The sequence below is a fragment of the Haliotis asinina genome, chromosome 1 (genome assembly GCF_037392515.1).
Source record: "Haliotis asinina isolate JCU_RB_2024 chromosome 1, JCU_Hal_asi_v2, whole genome shotgun sequence".
Lineage (NCBI taxonomy): Eukaryota > Metazoa > Mollusca > Gastropoda > Lepetellida > Haliotidae > Haliotis > Haliotis asinina.
Window position 1 is genome coordinate 37,959,196 of NC_090280.1, and position 21,662 is coordinate 37,980,857.

General features: G+C 43.2%; 1 pseudogene; it reads left to right on the plus strand.

Annotated features, from left to right (window-relative positions):
• The first annotated feature begins 1,316 nt into the window (after nt 1-1,316).
• Nucleotides 1,317-21,662, plus strand: part of LOC137272390 (uncharacterized) — a 49,244-nt pseudogene continuing 28,898 nt past the window's right edge.

Consider the following 21,662-nt stretch of genomic DNA (forward strand, 5'->3'; position numbering starts at 1 on the left):
ACCCACAGTGAATTCTGGAATGTACTCTCATGCACTCGGCATTGAAGTATAAGCCTGCATAATGTATAACATATTTTACATACTTTCTTTTAGCACAAACATGCAGAACCAGTCTCATGAACGACTGCCTTAAATTGATTGCTGGTATCTATTTTAGTCTGGAATCGCTCCCTGACAGCGCACATGATTTGCATTTAAGTACAACCTTGCATAATTCACAATGTATGTTATGTATGTTTCTAAGGGACATCAGTTCCCATCGACAGATCGTCATGAATCTTTCTTTTTTAGATCCAAGTAACATTCTAGGGCAGGAATGGGTAGGAAAAAATGGAATCGGGTACCCGCATGTACTTAACCGAATCGGAATCGAATACCAGGAAATGTAATGAATACAGCGCGTTCTGTCAACTCTCTTAATATTCAGTCACGATTTAACAGACATTGTTATGGAAAATTTGAAAGGGTAGCAATAATACATTAAACCTGATTTCTAGCTATTTTTTCAGTCTCTTTAACTAATATATGAAGAGTAACACCATCACTTACATTCCTAAGTTAAACGTTTCGATCCTGGTGTTATTGCAACTTTACTACACATGTACACTGCTTATGTGCAGAAAAATCACAAATAAAGATTCACGGAATTGTTTGACAAAATGTAATTGCAATGTACATGATTTTAATGTTAATTTGTACAGATACTCCAAAAACTATGAACCTGCGTTTTCTTGAAAAAGTGTTTGTACCTCAATGGCAATAATAAATCTCTGAACATATAATCATGTCATTTGTAAAAAGATGTGCATTTTCAGTAGGACACGTATACATGTCTTTACCAAAATGGTTTATATATGTTGTAGTGTTTGCCTCAAGGCCACAAAGGATGAGAAAATGATAAGTCATAATCTGCCCTTGTCAGTTATCTCCCTTTCCGAGAACTCGGTCCCTAGAAAGAGGATTCGATTCCAGTTGTACCCGAATCGGATTCGAGTACCCAAGTACCTGCCACAGCCATATAGCACTCACCATGAAGGAAACAAGATTCATACAGTATTCACGTTTTTCAGGAACAAAATACATATTACTTTCAAGTGCACATCTCATGAAAAATGACCACAAGGCTATCCCACAGCCATTCGTTCCACCCACAGAATATGGTGAACGAATGCGTCGTTTTGTGGCAAAAGACCTGTCGCTCACCATGTACTGGGTTATTTACATATTGATTCGTGACACCAGACAGACAATTCTGGAGAAAGCGTGAGTAGTATCTATGTGTTGGCAATCAAGAACTGCCAGGTTCTTGAGGGAGGATGACGCGGATGTTACTTGTCCTCACTCTTTTCAGTTCAGTCCTCTTTGCTCAAGTGACTGTGTGGGGCTATGACCTCTTAAGACGAACAGACCTGGACAACAGAAAGGCTGGAGAGATCCCATCCAACGTCCTTCATTCTGACAGTAGACTAGACTGCGGGATACTCTGTGTCCAAGACGTCACCTGTGCTGCTCTGACGTACCATGACGGACAATGTTTCCTCTACAATTCGTCCTTGTCAACGTCGGGCTTACCACCCCCAGGTGCCAGTAGCTTCATATCTGATGATCCAGCTCCTGGTGCTAGAACATTCATCAAACAAGGTTAGTCATTACGAAACACTTCAGATATGCCCATTTAATTTAATTACGTTGAAGGTCAAGGACTGCGTATTTTCTTGAATAATCTACGAAGTCGCATCAGTATTATTTACTTTGCATCCCTGCTTGATCTTATAACTTTTATAAGTATGCATTACATTCGAAAGTTTCGTATGTACTTTCACTAAATGATATGCCCCCAAGATGACAATACTGAGACTTATGATTTACCTGACTTTACTGAAGTATTCCCACGAATAAAACTGACGTTCACAATTTATACCTGATGTCCGAATGTCACATTATCTAGAAGAAAATTTAGGAAATTTCGTCAATAAGTTCTGGGCTTGATTAACTATACAACTGAAGCTTTACAAAAATAATAGCACTTACGTGCATGTGTTTCTATTTTATGTTAATTTTTTTCACTTTAATTCCCACTCTACAACGTGTGTAATACAGTAATGCGCATACATTTAGTAAAACTCATATATAGACATATACATACAGATATACACACATATGCGTATGTATTATAGATAGATAAAGGTACATCTTTCCCTTCAACTAGCGAGGATGGGTGCATTTACAGACATGTATTCTTAGAACACATAGTACGCATAGCTGCCACAAGTATAAATATGAGAATGTACATAATTAGTCTCATTTGAAAGGTAGTTTACAGATTTATTTAGTCTTCTACATAGACCACGCATTCATATGTGCAGGTGTACAGTGTTTCCTTTCACGTGGAAGGTATGTTTACAGGAAGACAGTTGAAGTTCAGTCAGTCGTGCACATAAGTAGTGCAATCATATATATACAAAGCATATGTGTTTCCTTTCACTTGGAAGGTATGTTTACACAGTCGTGCACATAAGTAGTGCAATCATAAATATAAAAAGTACATGTGTATCCTTGCACTTGGAAGGCGTGAATTTGAAACTTACAGTGCATGTTGAAATTGACTAAAAGCTTGCCCATACAAGGAACCATTTGTTGACGTACAACCATCTAGGAAAAGGGAAATTATATGTTGCTCTTTGAGGATCAGGTAATCCCCCCCTCCCCCCTAGATAAGTCAAAATTGTTCAGCAATGCGCAGTTGGCACACTGTAAAAGGACATACGTTGTTGAAAATATGTCTCATGTTTGTCTCTCAAATTAACACAGAAGTTGCAATTGTAATACCATGTACGGCAATGATTTACAATGTTCATAGTTATGAAAACCTAGATGTCTCATGTAAAAAGGACGAGGTGTCGTTTTACTTCGAAAACATGTCTGATACAAAACTTAATGCTGCACTACAATAATAGTATTTCTAAAATAATGATGGATGGAGGTCGTGCTGAAACACGCCTTTTTTTCTGCGAAATGCAGATCAATGCCCTCTACCTCTGGGCTATACGTCGGTCCCATCTGCAGACCTGTGTTTCAAATACCACGCTATCTCAATGAATTGGACAGCCAGCCAGCAACAATGCCAGAGTGACGGTGGCCGCCTGATCATCCTGAACACTATGGAGAAACGTGACTACATCGTTGCCACACTGGGAGTTAAGCTGATCTATCGTAAGTTTCTCGTGACGTTCATTAAATGAAATAGCGTAAACTAATAGTCCTCCGAGGACGGTACATGAGACCTGATCATTCAACATATGTTTTTCATGGCCAAAATTGTCATTACCTAGTGTTACTAACCGACAACGTTTGCAAATCCAGCTAGGGTACATACAGCTAGTAATGAAAGTCCCCATGGCCCTTACTACTGCCTTGTGAACGTCCCTAAGTTGCAGTCTAACTATTGCCCGATTTATATTGTGTTCTTGGAAATTGATTAAGCTTTGAACACTGGTCTCATGTTAGCTGTCGTACTATCCTGCGCTGAGAGCTTTTTCAAAATCTATGAACGTGTATTCTTCGTAAATGAAATTCTGGCTGAAATATTGCCGAAGTAGTCATTCTTTCCTCATGCAGATCTCTTCAATGTGGATCATGTCATGTCAAAGTGTCATTTTGAGACTGCGCGCCATGAAATGTCGAACATTCGAACAAAGGTTTCAAGCCTCAAGATCGATGGAATATGCGTGAACAGGCACTTGGTTAACGTTGCCTTACGTAACCGATTAGTAACTGCCAGAGACCTTCAGTCTAAACATTATAATGTTCACTGTGTCAGGAACTCCGTTCCAGCTGACCAGCATTCCGTCCACCACTTCTGTAAGTGTCACAGACATGCACATTTAGCCGTGAGAAGACGTCATAGACGTTAGAATCAGTGTCAATTGAGAATATTTCACAGAAGATGTGAAGGCTACAATGATGATGCAGTTGTCACAAACAATAGGTTTGGTGGCAGATCAGCTATGGTTTCGGCCGGTATCATGGCTTCCGGATTTTCTGGCCGTGATCCTCTTCTACAGAACAAGAGATCCAGACCTCACAGAGGCAGGATAATTACTAATTGTGTTCAGCAACAGGCTATGGAACTGGAACGGATGACCTGGCTGACATGGTCACCAGACCTCAATCCAATCGAACATGCATGGGATGAACTTGGCATACGTCACCCTCCTACTTAAGATCTACATGTTCTTCGGAGAGCTCTTGTCCAAGACTGGGAAGCTGTTCCACAGGCATGCTTCGCGAACTTGATCAGAAGCATGAGACCTCGGTGTAACACTATCCAGGACCAGAGGTGGTTACACAAAGTACTGATTAGTCATGAACTCTGATGTATCCGAAATGTATGTGCATGCTGACGGTATAACACAGCCTACACGACACACCTATCACACTAACGTCCTGCGTCATTTTATGTAGTCAATGTGACAACGTGTTTTGGCGTTTTGATTCACTATCGATTCAGCATTTAATGACATTTAGCAGAACGAAAACACCTTGATGATTCGTGTAAACGTTCAGACTATGATGACACGTGTCTTTCAGTGTCAGGCAAACCGTACTTCGACTTCGTAAACAATTAAATTAAGCACACAGTGTGCTGCACAATCAAAAATCCTAATGAAATTAATCAGATGTTCACTTACATATCTTTTCTTTTCTTTTCACGTTTGGTCTCAAGCTCACAAAGCGTTTGAGCATTTGTACATAATATGATACTTTAAATGTGATATTCTAGGTTTTGTTGGCTTGTTTGTCTTGATTTTTTGTTTGTTTGGTTGGGTTTTTTTTGTTTTGTTTGTTTGTGTTGACTGTACACTTTAACTCACCCACTGAGTAAATGTTTATAAGCGTATACAAACGCGTATAGTTAACTACTATCATTGTGTATTTGTATTTATTACAGCGTATATTGGTTTGCGAAGGGTGGGCGGATCGACAAGCTGGCTAGATGGTTCAACTTATCTCCCTGGAAAAGTAGCAATCGACATTGATGGATGCGGGCACTTGTATCATGGGGCCATAAGTACCTATTATTGCAACTGGGATCGGCCGTCCTTTTGTGAAATACCGGTTAAATCTTCACAAGCCTCATTCTGTTAATGAAACTCATAAGGAACCACCTGTAATTTGACACGATCAACGCAACCATAATAATTCCTCTGTGCCTGCTCAAGGACTTTTTAATATACTCACACTGAGATACAAAACGCACAGACGGTACGGACTCGCAGCAACTGACAGTTATCCTTCAAATGAATCGTTCTTTAAGGAAAGATTTCCACATGAGATAAAGTGGACATCTGAACGGGACCCTGTTCTGCCCAACGGTAAAAAGGTAGTAGGTTCAATATGTCAGAAGACATGTTTTCAGTAACTGTCAGAAATATACATTGAAGTCATTTGTCAGTAAAGAAAATAGTCCAAGGTGTCGAAGGTGCTGTTTTGACTTTTATGAGCTTGTTTTTTCTTCTAATGGAACGTTAATGCGATTTACTCTTTGTAGCAGCTGCTTGATTGATCTCGAGGCGCAGGTGGCATTCAATGTCTCGAGGTCAGTGGTTCCAACCTGATTATACAGGCTGGTAATAGGATGAAGGTGGTGCTTGTGACTGATAGGAAAGCTATATCGTTCATGCGATAACATGGACGTACGTTGAATATACGTTGTGATTCCTTTCATATTGTTTTATTTAATATTCACATTTCACAGTGTTCTTTGTGCTTTTGATATTGGTGTTTAACTTATCTGAAATACCAAGAACACTGGATGAACTTTGTAGAATTGCATCTGCTTTACGCATTAAGAAATTACTTTATTAGGTATGGCTTCAAGTGTGTGTGCCCTTTAGAATATACATAAGGAGTTAACGACTGTTGTGTTGAATCATCCATTTCAAATTTTAATGAGCAGTCAAATTCAGATTGTTGTTCTGCTAGAAAGACAACTTTGGTCATTGAACCAAAGAGGATGCATAACATTCTACCGTGACTTCAGTATATTCTTCAGGTATATAATTACGTTATATACCTCTGACTTTCCAGAGGGGTATTTTTTCCAAAATCTTAATAACGCAGTTATGGTAGAATGGAGATAAACGTCTGCGTTGGAAAATGAAATGTCCCCAATTAGGGCTATGTATTATCATGTTTATTATTGTCCTTTAACGACGCTTTCTACATGTTTTGTACTGTACCATAACTTTGTATATAACGGATGTACCTATATGAAGCAATAGGGCCTTTAAGTAGGTCACGCCACTTCGTGAGACCGTAGTATTTCTAGGGACAATTAACGTTCCATACATTTTCGAATGGTCTCTTTGTTGTCCGTTGATAGTACGAAACGAGGTATCCTTGTAGGAATAACGAATTTCCGATCTAATTGTCCCTAACTTAACCAACTATTACTGATGTCAGTCAAGCATGGTTGTACATTTTGTCCGCTTTGGTAATGTCAGAACTGGCTCTTGAATATACGCCACCGCCACTGGAAATCTGGTACCGGAAGTCAGCTGGATCCCGTCTCTCAAATCGCAACTTGGCATATTCATAGGGAACAGGCAACCAGCTTAGCTTTCATATGGAGCTACACTTTCACAGTATAGAACAGATTCAAAAACTCTTTATTACATATATTCGTTTTCCAAAACATATCATTTAACCTTTGTTATGGCATTTCTATAAGAAATTGAAAGGCAAAAGGTGGCCACGTGCTATATTCAACATTTGCGGTAACACTTTCTCAGCGGATTCTAGTACTTTTGATGTGTTGAATCCCATTAGATTCGCACCCACACCCTAAGAGTCAGACAACTAATCGCAGGGCAGTAGTGCCAGAATCTGTACTTTGCTGAGAAAGTGTAATCGGAAATATAGCAAATGTTAAAATTGAAAGGCATTCGGTTCGGAGAGGAATATTTGTGTATTTGTGTATGTATTTCACGATCTAGCACGATCTGATATAGCATGCATGCGTATGTGTTAGCGAAAATAAAATGTTCACTCATCAATTTCGTACGTCCATTTTCCTTAGTGACGATATTTTATATATATGTTGTTGCATTTTCCGGCATGTAGACGCTGGGGATAATCCACCGGCTGTGAAGCTAAATGTACGGACCAGCGTAGAGTGTTACCTGCTTGCAAAAGAAATGTTTGGACCGGTAGCTAATTTTGCTATCATATACCTGGATGTTTGGGTCATTTCGCCTTAAATGTCTGGTGTATTTAAATAACGTCAAAGCCGTTCGTGTACCCCGGAATGGTGTCAAAGAAGTGTATCATACATGTATCTAACATCCATAAGTTGTACATTATGATGTAAACATTCTAATGCATGCGGCAAAATTGGATGTCTTCCCATTTGTGAGACCTCCAGTTATCAAACGCATTAATTAATGGATGAGGGCACATAGGTGATGCTTCCACATTCCTGCAATGAAGGTAGGAACAGCCCTGTTCAAGAATACCCAAAGGAGGCATATTTCATTAATGATTGTGCACAAGAAATTGTTTGTTAAAGAGCATTTATTGTTTTCATTATAGAACACGTTCGAAACAGGAAAAATGAAATACAACATCAAAGATTTTATTTACACAAAAGTAATAGTTGAAACAATGGTCAAGGTTAATAATGTTTGTAATAATTATAGTTATAATACTTTATGTTGCATTTTCTTAAAAAAACGAAAATCTGAGTAGGTAAATTCATTTCTCTTTCAAAAGACCACGACGGTACCTACACAACGTGTTGACTTTTTAAAGCCATTTACTGCAGTAAGTTAATGAATTTATCGTTAAAATTTGTATTAAGTTACAACCTCTATATTCAGTTGAATCGACAGGCCCTAATTATCTACGTGTAATCCACTCAATCCGATTGGGGAGTATGGTTCGTGTTCCTTGTTAATTACTCCACTGTCTCACAACTGGGAGTTCTCACAACTGGGAGTTCTCACAAATGGGAGTAGACCTGAAATTCATTTCAGTTCAGTCAAATATGCTGAAACCCCAGTAACGCCTATTTCGTCCCGGGCGCGTTCTCATGAGACAGGAATACTGTATTTCCCCTGTCACCCGTGGTTAGTCATCGATGCTCCACAGTTACATCACATGTGTCGGTAGCTTCGTTAAAACCATTACCCGAGTGACAGTCGTAGTATGCAATTAAAGGACGCGAAACCTTTTCCATGAGTTGTGCTCCCTTCTCTGTTTAGGACAAGAGACAGAAGGCGGGTTCTCCAGCTTCTCTTTTGATCAACACGCAGCTCCGACCAACTTCTCAACTGGACGCGTGGTTGGACAAATGCAGTGACCCAATCCAAGAAATGACAAACTCAAAATTGAACTTGCCGTAGGATGACACCACCCTGCACTCTGGATCAAACAACTCCTTGAAGATATACCCCAGAATAAGAAATCACACGAAAAATTGCAACATATACAAATTGAATATGTTTATTCTGAAATGAAAAAGCTCAACTCTAACTTCCACAATGGTCTTAAAAATGGAATGTGAGTGATTGGTATGACTGGTGTCCTTGAGGATATTATCAATTACTGTAGAATAAAACACTCACCTTATACTTATACTGTAACATATACAATATGTTTACTTTGAAATGATACAGATAAATTCTATACTGGTACACTTTGCCCCAAAAACTAACCACAGGGGGTTACAACTGGAATGTGAGCGAGTGGTCTGGTGTTAGTGAATGATATCAATGTACGCATGAAAACATGAGATCTCAGTGCTCTCTTTCATATCCAGGTAACATAGTGTCCCACGGCATAACTTTTACGAACGTTTCACAAAGTAATCACGCTTTAAAGCGTGCACCATGTCGTAAAATCATCCTTAGTCTGCGACAGCCCAAAGGCTCGTCTAATGAGTTAGGAAGTGACGTGTTTCCAGTGTGTGCGCGGATGCCACTTCCGGCAATTTATTGCAGTTGCAATTTAAAGAAAAAGGAAACTTGTAGCTATGCAATACGTAAGATCAGAATAAACTACTAATAGGTGAAGCATGTGGTATCAACATGAAACTTATGACTGTTACGAATCTTTGATGAGTTGATGGTAAGCTGGATGTATGTCATTGTCTTGATCAATTCCTTATTTTCGTTTATACCATACGCTCGGGATGATTTTTGTCAGGTGAACTCAGCCTAGACTTAGTTGATGTTTATGACGTGTGCCAACGATGGGGCAGGATACGTTCACCTTTTCGCGAACACCTGCCATCATGACTGTTTGATAGTAATTCGGAAACACATGCCCTGACATCATATCTTATGACAGTTCCTGGATTGTCTGGTTCAGATTAGATATATTTACAAAATAGCGTGATATAGCTGCAATTCTCCTGAAACAAATATCTGCTCATGAATAAATACTCCTCACAATTGTGAAATCAGCTCTGCTTTTAGCAGAGACTTCGTATAAATGCGGAATTGTGTTGCTGCTTTCATGGAAACCCACAGGCATATATCATTCATCTTTGCTGACAAGTGAGGTGCCAAGGGATAACCACAATCACTACCAACATGATTTGATACAAAGCATGACCCCCCAACTGGCCACGAGTTTTGACATCCCGTTTTGTGATTGAAAAGTTACTTGCAACATCATTATGTTTTATTAATTATAGCCATACCTATGTACTGGTTTCAGCTGGCTCATGCTTCTTTCGGTTTATCTATTGTTAATATTACAGTTCATAATGAGTTTTATATGGGCTGTCAAATATATCCGTCCAAAGCCTTCGCTCAATCGTAGTATCATACTGATTCAGCGTTATCATCGACTGCACTGACATTAGCACCAGAATCATTTCTGAACTTTACTGACCCGTTTTTAGTTTTGAAGTGTAGACATATGTCATCAGAGACAAATGTTTTGGTGACATGGGATGCTTCCATTAGTATTATTATCGGAAAGATAAAAAGTGTGTTAAAAGTGTCCATGAAACCCGACTAGCTATTGTTAGAAATTGTTGGCAAAAAATGTTCGTCTTAAAAGGCAAGACAACCAGATAATGTCCAGTCATGACATGTTGAAGTTCATCGTTACAACAGAGTGAGTGACTAGTTTTTCGCCGATTCTAGCAATATTCATAGCATATTTGATACAACACCGTGATCATATCTGATATCAAATGAGGTGATCACAAAAAAGGAGGCCGATTACGTATCACAGTTTAAAAAGGAACGAGCATGCAACTTTTGCTCATCCTGCTACAAGTAGTTGGTTTGTCCACTTTGAAAAGCAGGGTAACCAAATGACGTCCAGTGCTGCCATCTGCAGGCACTTCTAACCCGGATCTCATCGGGTAGTAGTGGATACTAGCACTGTCAGCAGTTTGCATGCAAGAGAGACACGTTGAGTGCTGGAGCAGCTGCCTTTGGATTTGCTGATTCTTTAGGATTCAGACTATAACGTGCTGTGAATCCAGTGTATTAGGACCGCCTCCGTGTTGTACTGGTTATGGAGGCATGATGGGCGAGCTAAGCGAGGTAAGTGATTCAGCGGGCTGTCGGGATCGAGCCCACCTGTGACTGGGTGTAATCCCTTGGAGTCAACTTTGTGTGCTCACTCTTTCAGTGTTGTTGCAACCTCTAGTGTGCAATACACAATCCCGTGCACTTAAAAGAACCCACGAATCCGTTGGTATATGAACAGATGGTGGCCACATTGATACATGCAAACACCTATTTGCGGGTACAGACTCGTACAGTAAGCCTGGAAAAAGTGCTGTGACTATGTGCCCGGTCCACCCAGCTGTGAAGGGTATCTCGTAAGGATGGAAAAGCCAAATTACCTGGGTCCGCAGGAGTTGTAAGGTCCCCTGTGAGATGAGAATAAAATAGAGCAATGCGCTTTTTATTGGACTTTATAAATACTCTCTAAACACAGGGAGGACTCCAGCAGGGAACATGGGCCGGACTCCACTGAGTAGTATAGGGAATGATAGTCCGAAAACACTTTTCAAAAACCCCTCTAAAAAGCCTCATTTACTAAATGAGGCTTTGGTGGGACTATTAGCTCTTGCTATTATTGCCCCTACTACAAAGCCACGCCATCACGTTTACCGTGACTTGGCAGGCGGTAACACTGTGCCGTACGGTACGATCAATAATTCTTCTCTTACAAATCCCCTACCCGGCCCATCCCTCAAGTAGTACAAGTTGGGTTCGTCGGCTTTCATATCCACTTTATCTATGTTGTAAGTTTTGACTGACCATATAGGATCGGTGGCTCGCTTACGGCTATCACCCTCGTGTTCCCCCGGCTGGTATAGATACCTCACTAGGGCCCTATCCGGTATCTGTTTCTCCTTCCCACGCAATGGAGCGGACGACTCTGCTAACACTGATTTTAGTTTGATAGCGTCTGCCGGTTTCTTACCGGTGAGACGGGTGACTTCATGGTTGATTGCCGACACCACCTCGGGTAACCTCGCTACCCATTCGGTCGATCGTTTTCCAGGGGTGGTCATCTCCCTAGCATATTGATGACCGAACAAGCGCTCAGCCAAAGTCCTATTAAATCTCTCAACTATAGCTTGGCTGCGATGGGCTCCGGCCGTGCCACGTCTGACCTTTGTATCGTGTTTGGCTAGCAGTTGTGAAACGGCACCCATGAACTCCCGTCCGGGATCAACTTGCAGCTCTGTTGGCCAAGTCAGCGGGCTGCGTTTGTATATACGTTCTAATCCTTTGGCTACTTTGGCCGAATCTTTCGTGGTCAAGGGTTCGGCTTCCTTGTAACGACTGGCTACGTCCACTACGGTTAAGGCATGCTTGTACCTCTTATCATGAGGTAGGAACAGTAGGTCTGCCTGGTGAATGCTATTAGGTATGTTAATTCCGAAACTCCTTCTAGGTACGTAGCGTGGCGCCGGCAAATAGATCTGCCACAGGGCTTGTTTTTTAAGCCACGCTTTGGCTTTCTCTGGTGATACTCGTGCCATTTTAGATAGCTTATCTACTGCGCTAGCTCCTTTCCAATATCCACGCGGGCTGTAATAAATAGCCTCAAATTTTTTCATGTCCATACGCGTATGTGTTTATACCATCAATAGCTATCCAACGTTTCGTGTCCATAGGCGATAGGGACGTCTTGTTTATAGTCAGTCCGTATATCTTATGTCCATCACTTCTAAGCGTGTTCATCTTATGCCTAAAGGTACGGGTCTTGAACAGGGCCTCCTTGAATCTGGCGTGTTTGATGTGTTGTTTCACCACATACTTCTTAACCCCTTTAGCTTTTCGGATCTCACTATTGTCGGCTTTCAATATGGAGTACATCTTAGGCCTCAAACCTATGTACTCGGCTATGGGCGTGCCAGCACACTCGTCCTTCATCTTACCTAGGACCTTTTTATTTACCGTGCTGTGTATAGTATGGGTCTTAGGATAGTCGCTGGTGTCGTATAAATCGATGTGTTTTTTCATGTCCTCGTACACGTCCTCGGTTCGAATCTCCATCAGCAGGGAATCCGTGTCAGTGTACAGCACTTCGCACCTGTCGCCGTACTGTTTCTTGAGCTCGTTGTAGTAAAAGTCGTACATCAGGTGTTTGGATAAATCGAGGATACTCATCCCAACGTAAACAGGTCGGTTGAATTTTATGTGGCTTTTCTTCATGTGTATGGCAACTAGGTCGTCTGTGAATATTTTATTACGGTTGAATGCCGGACTGGCTATCAATTTCCTGAGCTTGTCTTCCTCACTAGATCTAACCAGTTTCACGGTTACGCGTTTCCTCAGGTTTTCCATAGTCTTACCAAACACCGAGTTGTTCATGAGCTTGTAGAGATTTTTTTCAAAATCACTGGTGGCTTTTTTTCGTAGGTCTGTGTTCATTCTGATGTAGGGCTCCATCCATGGGCTCTGGTCGAACATGAGCACCCTGTGTATTTTGGTCAGCCTCATACCCAATGACAGGTACAGCTGTAGGTTGCGATAGTGAACGATGTACTTGGTCTTATTCATTAAGTTAGGCACGAGTTTTTCAACGTCTGTCACACGACCACCTGACAAGTTATGTTGGTACTCAGACATCCAGTCTGGGTTAACCCTCATACGTTCGGGTGCAAGGGGATAGCTGTTGTGCGATGCGTGTAATGCCTTGGGATACTCTAAGTCAACCTCGAGGATATAACCTTTGTTCGAATCTGGTGCAATACTCATAACATCAACGTGGGGTACCCATTCGAATCCCCCTGTAGGTAGATACTGGCTCATGGCCCAGCCGTACAGGTTATTTGCGTCGAGGTAGAGAATGTGATTGGTTGGTTTGTTAGGATCGTAACCTTTCACGTATTGATTATTTGCTTTCGCGTATCGTTTGGATACCATGGAAATCCCACCTTGCAAGCCTTTCTCAATGAATAGGTGCATGTCGTAATCTGTGAGCAATTCTAAATTAACTCCTGTCTTTTTAAGCAAGGCGTCCCACGACAGACCTGGGCTGGTGTAATACCATGCGGGGTCGAGTTTATACTGCTTGAAACATGTTTGCCGAAACGTCTCGAACACGTCGGCTAACAGCAGTACATCTGTCCTCAAGTACAGGTCGTGATAATCGCCAAGGTTCTTACAACCAAGTTTATTCCATACGTTAATCGCGTGCGAGTAATCGTCTCGTGAGACGGACGCCTCATTCAGCTTGCTATAAAAGCAGTCGATAGGAGGTAGTCTGGTCTCTGTGAACTTAGCCCAGCTATCCATGTACTCATATGGGTATACGCCCTTCCTCATGAGCAGGTGTCTAGTCTCGGCGTCTGTGTATCGATCTGTGATAGGGAAGGTATTGTTGGCCTTGACCAGACTGTCGAGTGACGACAGGAGGAATTGAAACGAGTCAATGAACCTAAGTCCGTTTAAGCTGAAGGAGATGTATCTCTCCATGTTGTTGGGGATGCACGTTATATTACCATCGATTTTCGCGATGGCCTGCATGATCAAGTGAGAGTCGTATCCTCTCAAGTTGTGAAAGACAACGGGAATGTTTATTGTCTTAGGATTGATTTTAAGCTTGAGGTTGCACGCGTTGTGAGCGGCGCCTCTATACTTACCAGTTATGTGGCAGTGATCTCTCACCGAATCACCGTTAAGTGGCGAGTCGCACACATGACAGTTAGTGCTACTGGTGTGAGCTATCTTGTCGGCTCTGGTCATACGCATGGGAGCGATTCTATACAATGCATTCCTAATAATTTTTTCTTCCTCCTGCAAGCACTTTAGAAACCTTTCAGCCGCGTCAGGACCCCTATACACTACCGGAGCTTTCGTTTCCCCGTCACAACGGACGACAATGTATCCAAACGAACAGGCTTTATGCTCTTGTGTTTTGTGTGTGAAACTCCCACTAGTGGATGATTCCCCTACAACTAAGGCTTCGAAGTCGGCGTATATGATATAAGGCACAGACATTTGATTCTTGTGATTGTCGAATTTTAGGATATTTTCACCTTCCTTAGGCATGTCGACTCGTATGGCCGTCTGCCCAACACCTTGGCAATCCTCCAGGTGGGATTCTAATAAATCGGCCCGACTGAAACAGTGTAGGCATCGTACACAAAAGTGTTTTTCCCCAACGTGTTTCGACTGGTCGTGCAACAACCGGCTGAGATGTTTTATCCACGTGTAGTGATACTTTTCACCTTTTTGAATCATGAATAAATTAATAACTTGACAATCCTTCACCGGGCTGACCCTGTGTACTATTGTTGTGTTACCTTCGTGTCCAAAGACATTTATAGCCAGATTATTCTGTTTTTCTACTTTAGTGATCTGGGATATTGGGGTGGGTTCATCTATACCATCCCAGTTGAGCCCATCGTCCTGTGGATAATTAGAAGGCCTGTTCGGATTAGTGGCAGCTGGAAATAAGGCTGACCTGATAGATAACCTCAGGCAATCGTTTCCTCTATTCTTAACGTTTACTATGGCTTGTTTGTTCTTATAGTAGGGAGGCAAGGCTAGGTATGACCCACCTCTGAACGGCACGTATTTAGCTATATCTAGATAGACATTATCGATTTTATCTACAGCCCACCCGGACCCTAAGTGTGTGTAGCGTTCTAGGTATTCTCGTATCTGCTGAAAACTTGTATCGATTGATGCGTCAATGGTCTCTGCATGTGTGACGACCTCTTGTTTACCTCGGAAGTAAGGCTGAACATACTCAGTGGTACTCCCAACCTGCTTATCGAGCGACATTTTCACTGTGATCTGAAACTTGATACTTCCTAGATTATTTAGTTCCTGGTTGACCTTATCAGCTATCAGAGGCTTAATATCTGTAATGTCTATGTTTCTATCAATGTGCATGCGCCAACCTCTCAAATAATTGCCTACGGCGTGCTCAGTGCGCACAAACTGTAGGTCAATAGCTCTATTCTGTCGTAATAATTCTACAAGCTGTGGTTTTCTCATACGAGAATACCCGCCTAAACCCAAATCGTGTGCCTCGGCTTTCAGTTGTTTTACAGTTGGACGTGCTACTGGGGCATGTGATAACAATGTGGTTAACCCGGCTTTCCCCAGTTTTGAATAACCCGTGTATCCAAGCTGTTTCGCTTGAGCTTTTAACTGTTTTACCGTAGGAGGGACTTCTAAACCTAGTAATCTCAACAATGCTGGCTTCCGCATTCTAGAATACCCGATAACACCTCTCTGCTTTGCGGCCCGCTTGAGCTCGCGCACAGTAGCCATAGTGTTTACACCTAAGAGAATCAATGTCTAATTGGTCGGCAGTAACTCTTAAAAAATATTTTCTGGTGGCCGGGTACAATTCTAGACATTCTGTCAAATCGCCCCACGTACCTGGTAAAATATATAGTGTGGCTGTTTCAATCCAGTACTCGCCTTGGGTATAGTATTCCTTGTATTCACTTATACTCGAAAAACGTTCTATATGGTATTGAGACGCGATATCCCGCTCCCATTCGAAGGGGCGAGTATACTTAACACCCTCTTTAATCCATACCACGTCCACTATTATCTTAAATCTGAAGCTGCCCCATAAGGCCAGTTCATATTTGAATATGTTTTCCACAGACATAGCTATACGTAGGTGTGTATAATCTCTAATTGGAGTCTATCTTGAGCAGTCGCCTACGTTCTTTTATGTAGCCTTTTTTATTCTCGTATATGAGTTGATGTCTGACTACGTTCGCTCCGTGAGCTTTACATAAACAGTAGTGCCCTTTAACCCCGATACCACACACAGAACACGTGTAGTTAGGACTTCCCATATGGAAACAACAGAACCCCTGATTCCTGCATTTCCTACCACAGGCCTCGGTCTTCCCCATAAGTATATATTCGCATCGGTATGGAGCGGGTCTCATGTTTACTTATATAGGTATTTTAGTTTAATTGCTTAGCAACCAACGCAGTAGCTGCTATACCCAACACTATGAAGCCCAGTTCACGATTCATTTGTCCCTTGGATGGTGTGTAGTACTGAGCGAGTGTGGGTTTATTGAGCGGTTCCAATTGTTTACCAGTTAGTAGATAGTATTCTTTCATTGCTTCATCGACATCGTTGAATGTTTGAACGGCATGGTTTTCACGCGTGAGTTGTTCGTTAATAAAATCGATCCTCTGGAGGCGTTTTTTAGCGTACTCAGCCTGTGCTCTTTGTAATTTCTCAGTAGCGAGATCGTGTCGCTTCCTTTCTTCCTGTATTTCAGCCGCGTGATCATCTCGTAGTTTCGAGAAGAGGAAATTACTCCCGGAAAATGCCAGGGCATTCACTAACGCCCCACCAACCATCATAGCTATCGTGGCCATCCCTATATTTATTTCATTATATTATCAGGTATTATTCCTTGTTTTACTAGGATGTCTTTTGTGGCCATCGCCATACCAAGGTTCATTATGAGCATACCCATATCCTGCAGGTTGAAATCTAGCTTGATAGTTGGTTGTTTAAGCACCATTTTAGTCAACCGAGCGTACCCTACTGCTAGACTGGCTACCACTGTGGCGTGGTATGCGTCGTTGACGAACGTTTTCCCCTCAGACATTATGTATATGATATAAAATATTAAAATTATAACATGATATGCGGGTCGACGGTGGGGCCTGCCGGCGGCGTGGGGGGTGGTGGCTCACTGTGGGAGGGTACCCCCACGTATAACCACGAGATAGCCAAGGCAGCAGTTACACCTACAGCCAACAACAGCCGGGTTGGATTGGCCACTTTATGTTGGTTACACCACCGTTTTTTACCGGCAGCTACTCTCTTAGGATTCTTCTGCCTGGTTACTGTAGGGGGTGTGGGGGGTACCACCACTGGGGTCTCCACCGTCACTGGTTCCTGTGAATCCACTGGGGTCTCCTCCTGTGCAGCATCCATCTATACTATTATTATTATTCTTTCTCTCAAATTGGCAATGTTTTGCCGTGATAATCGCCGCCGTCACTGGAGCCAACAACATACCATATTTGTGGTACAGCCCGCAGCTGATAGAGCTCACGGCGTGTTCGATAAAAGGGTCTTTATCTAGGTCCTCCCACAGGTAAAGTCGGCGCTCTGGTGGAATGGGAAGGAAGTGTGATACAATACCGGTGTATATCTGGGTCATAGCCGATCCTATTGTCTTTGTCATTTCTGCTCCGAGCCGGGACTCGTATCTAGCGTACAGCTTATCGATTTCTTCGGCTGACATTTTGTGAATTTTATCCGGAGTGTAGTCTCCAAAGTAATGTTTGGCTTTGCCACCAACAGCCAACGCCACCAGTTTCTCTCGCTTGGGGGAATCCCCAGTTGGGGAACCCTCCACAGACAATTGTTCGAGCAATTCCTCACACTCCATCTTATAATATAACAAGTAAGATTTAGTTTTAACTATATAATACCCGATACAAACAAAACACAGAGAAATGAAGGTTAAGTTGCACACGACAAATACTTCAAATATCATAGCTATGCTTAGCATTTGCTTAGCTTTGCTTAGCTTTGCTTAGCTTTAGCTTAGCTTTGCTTAGCTTTAGTATACTATATATGCTACTGGTTGGTCGGTTTTTAGAACGAGCTTAGCGTGTTTAGTTTCAGCGAGCTGTTTCTTCACCCGTTCCCGTTCTAATTTACTCATCACATCGTTCTCTCTCAAACACTCCTCAAACGAATCCCTGTCCTTGCAGTGAAATAAGGCCACCCATCGCGTCTGCTCCCTGAGGTCTTTCAACACCGAGTTGAACTTCTGCGTTAGCACCCAGACGCTGTGATTTGCATGCCGGCCGGAGAAGGCCAGGTACGATAGCATGTCTCTCTTTTTTGTTATCTCGCGATTAGCGCTGCAGTCGTCCAGTATAAACAGCGTCGGTTCCCCTTTAAATTTCTCGTGAAGAGCTTTCAACCAGTCCTGCAGGCGTGTTCCAGGGTCGATTTTGTGTACGTCAGGGTCCGTCATTACCCAAGGTCGCGCGTACGTTTTATTCATGCCCAGAGTAGGGCACATGATAACGATGTTATCGAACACATCCTTGTAGTAACCCTCCAACATATCCAACACGAAAACGGTCTTCCCACAGCCAGTCTGCCCGCATATGATAGCGCAGTGTGGGTCAGTGGGTAACCCCAGGGGGTCTCCCCCACTAGTAGATGGCTTGCACGAATCTCCCATTGTCTATATTAAGTTGCGCGTCCATAATAACGTACAGATATAATTTCAACTTACCAGCGGGTTGAGCCTTCTTAGTAATCTGGATGGTTATCCCTTCGCTGCCGTTATCTATACGACGCCCGCTACCGTGCAGTTTATCATCATCCGTGGATCGCATGTCCAACCATAGGGCATACTTGGTGGTCAGGTATTCACCGATCTGCACGGAGCCGAGGTCCAGGTCCTTTGTTATATAATCCCCCACTGGTAGCTTTTTTATCTCATCCCACTGCTGGTGTGGCCTCATACCATGACTGAACAGCTGGTTGGGCACGCCCTCGATGGTAACTTCCACCTTTTCAATCTCGGGGTTGAAAAACTTCTCGCTGTCCCTCCGGAATGGATCATAATCCTCCACGGGGACGACCAGGATACCTTTCATCGATCGCGCCGGCACGTTCAGGTTGATATTCCACACAGTGTCGCTCTTATCTCGCACGACTGATCTATGCCTCAGTACACGATCGTACAGGATAGCCATCTTCCCAGAGTACTGGCTTCGAACCTGCCTGGCCAGCTCCGGGCTAGTGACCATGTCGAACTCCAGAGAGATGTTGTCTATGGCATAACTGGCCTCATCACCGTTCGGCGTACGCACTACTTTGCTATAGTCGTTAAACGTGAGCTCGTATTCGAGCCTATCACCCAGTGCGGCCTGGTAAAACGGCGCGTGTCCCGTGAGCAACTCGAAGTCGAGCGGCACGCAGAATCGATTCCCGTATGCTAGAGCGATAGCCTTTTCACCGTCCGATAGCTTGTCTTGCTGGTCTGTCGTGAAGACGTATCCTATGCGCGCCCGGGTTGATTTGCTGATACCCTGGTACACATCATTGACTCGTTCTCTCTCGCTTTTCCAGAGATCCTTGTAGCAGTGAAACACGTCGCTGTCGTCGATGCTCAGTACCTCGTTACCGCTGATCTTGACGGTCGTTTTCTTGATGATAGCTCGACCCACGTTCCGCACTAGCTCGCGTTTGTCGTTGTCGGAGGTCAACGTGATATTAAACGCCAGTCGAACAGTGCCTGGTACAATGAGGTCATTCTCACCAAGGTTTGGAAATCTAACCAGCAGAGTTTGGTTCTGGTCTATCTTGCTGGGATTGTTGGTGATAGTCACCGACTGGCGCACGGCTCTGGCACCTAATGGCTCTCTCAATTTTCTGAAAGGATCTAATTTTCTACCGTACATTGTTATATAAATGAAATATATTTTTAATACTAATGGATGAAGACATACCTATGGATGATATGCGGGGCGCTAGTGCCCAGGTATACGATGATGACCAGGAGAGCTCATTCTCGCAAGGTGACGAGCTCCTTAAAGGCGCCGTCGACGATTATTACGACGTAGTTGAAAATAAATCCAAACTCAAGTCGTCGGGAAGGTACTATAACAAATTTACCTTCGATAGCAATGGCACGCTGCGTTTGAAGGCTCACCCGGGGATTGATCTCTTTCATCAAACAACGAGAAAACCGCTTGCTTTATCAACATTGGCCGGTAAATATAAGATTAACTTTGTTCAAGATGAACTAGGCTTCACAAATTACGGTGGCGCGCGACCTAAGCAGTATCCTCCGAAGTTAGTTCAAGATCTGGAAGGCATCAGGGACGCCACATCAGATCAAAACATGACTTATGATATTAAAAAGGTGTTGGCCGACTACGAGAACAAACCATTCCCGGGGCTCGAATTTACCGTTCGGGAACTGCGGGGGTTGGATCTGACGATGCAAACCATTCGCGGACATCTCGCGAAAAGCACAGCCAAAATGAGTGAGATAGACGACCACATCGCCTATGAAAAGAAAAAACTCGGTGAAACTGAGGACGAGTCTATGAAAGCCACCATCGAGGAACGAATACGTAATTTGGAAGATGAAAAGCAGACCTGGCTGGAGACAGCATCCTCCTTCAAAGAAAAGCTTCAATCCCAGGTCAACCGTATACGGGAAACCATCAATCAAGTCCTCTACCGAGACACCACGTTAGCAGACAGGATTCGGATATTATTCCGGGAGCAAGGGATCACCATCGCCAGCATTCTGACTGCATTGGGTTTAATCATATCAACCCTGGTGGTGTCACTGGTGGGAGGAACCCCTGTGGGGCCTGCCGGCGGCGGGGGAACTCCAGGCGGTGGTGGTGGTGTTAAAGACTGGATCAAAAAACTCGGGGAAGGCCTAGCTAAACTGGCTGGTAAAGCCGCCGAAGCCCTTCCCGGCATCCTGGGTAGCATCGTCTCGTGGTTGTTGAGCGCTCTGTCTAAAACTGCCATGTGGCTCAGTCAAAACCTGTGGGCAGCCATCGTCGCCGTGGCGGGTCTGGTGTACGTAGCGGCTAAGAAATCTTTAACCAAATAAGTCCCAAAGTTACCCCACCAACCACTAAGGCTGTTTTATTATCAATATGCTGCTGATAGGAGGCCTGCATATGAGGGGCCACCTCCTGTGGTGTTGGTTGAACTTTAGGCTCCGGGGGCGGCGCAACTATACCCGTTTCACGTGGTTGGGTGTGTGGGATATGTGGGGTGTTAATATCGGGGTTGATACCCAACTTTTGATCCTTCGTGGCTATGACTATTTCATTGTTATAACCCACCACTTTTTTTATTCTCAGTTGCATATCACTCGGCGCCATGTACAACCCCACGCCGAACACGTAATTGACTTTCGATCTGGCGTATTCTAACACGTTTTGGTAGCGTTCTATGGCCCGCGGGAGATCAACTGGAGAATTGATAGCATCATCAACGTTGGAAACGAATTGTGTCTGAGCGTCGTAAGCAGTTCCCTTACCGAGGATGTTAGAACGCGTCATCGACTGCGCACCCAACAGCGCCCACACGTACGTTCGAATCGAGTCGTTCAAGCGTATTGTACCAGCACGAGTGAATCCTTTCGATGTTTTTGAGATCATTTTAGTCCA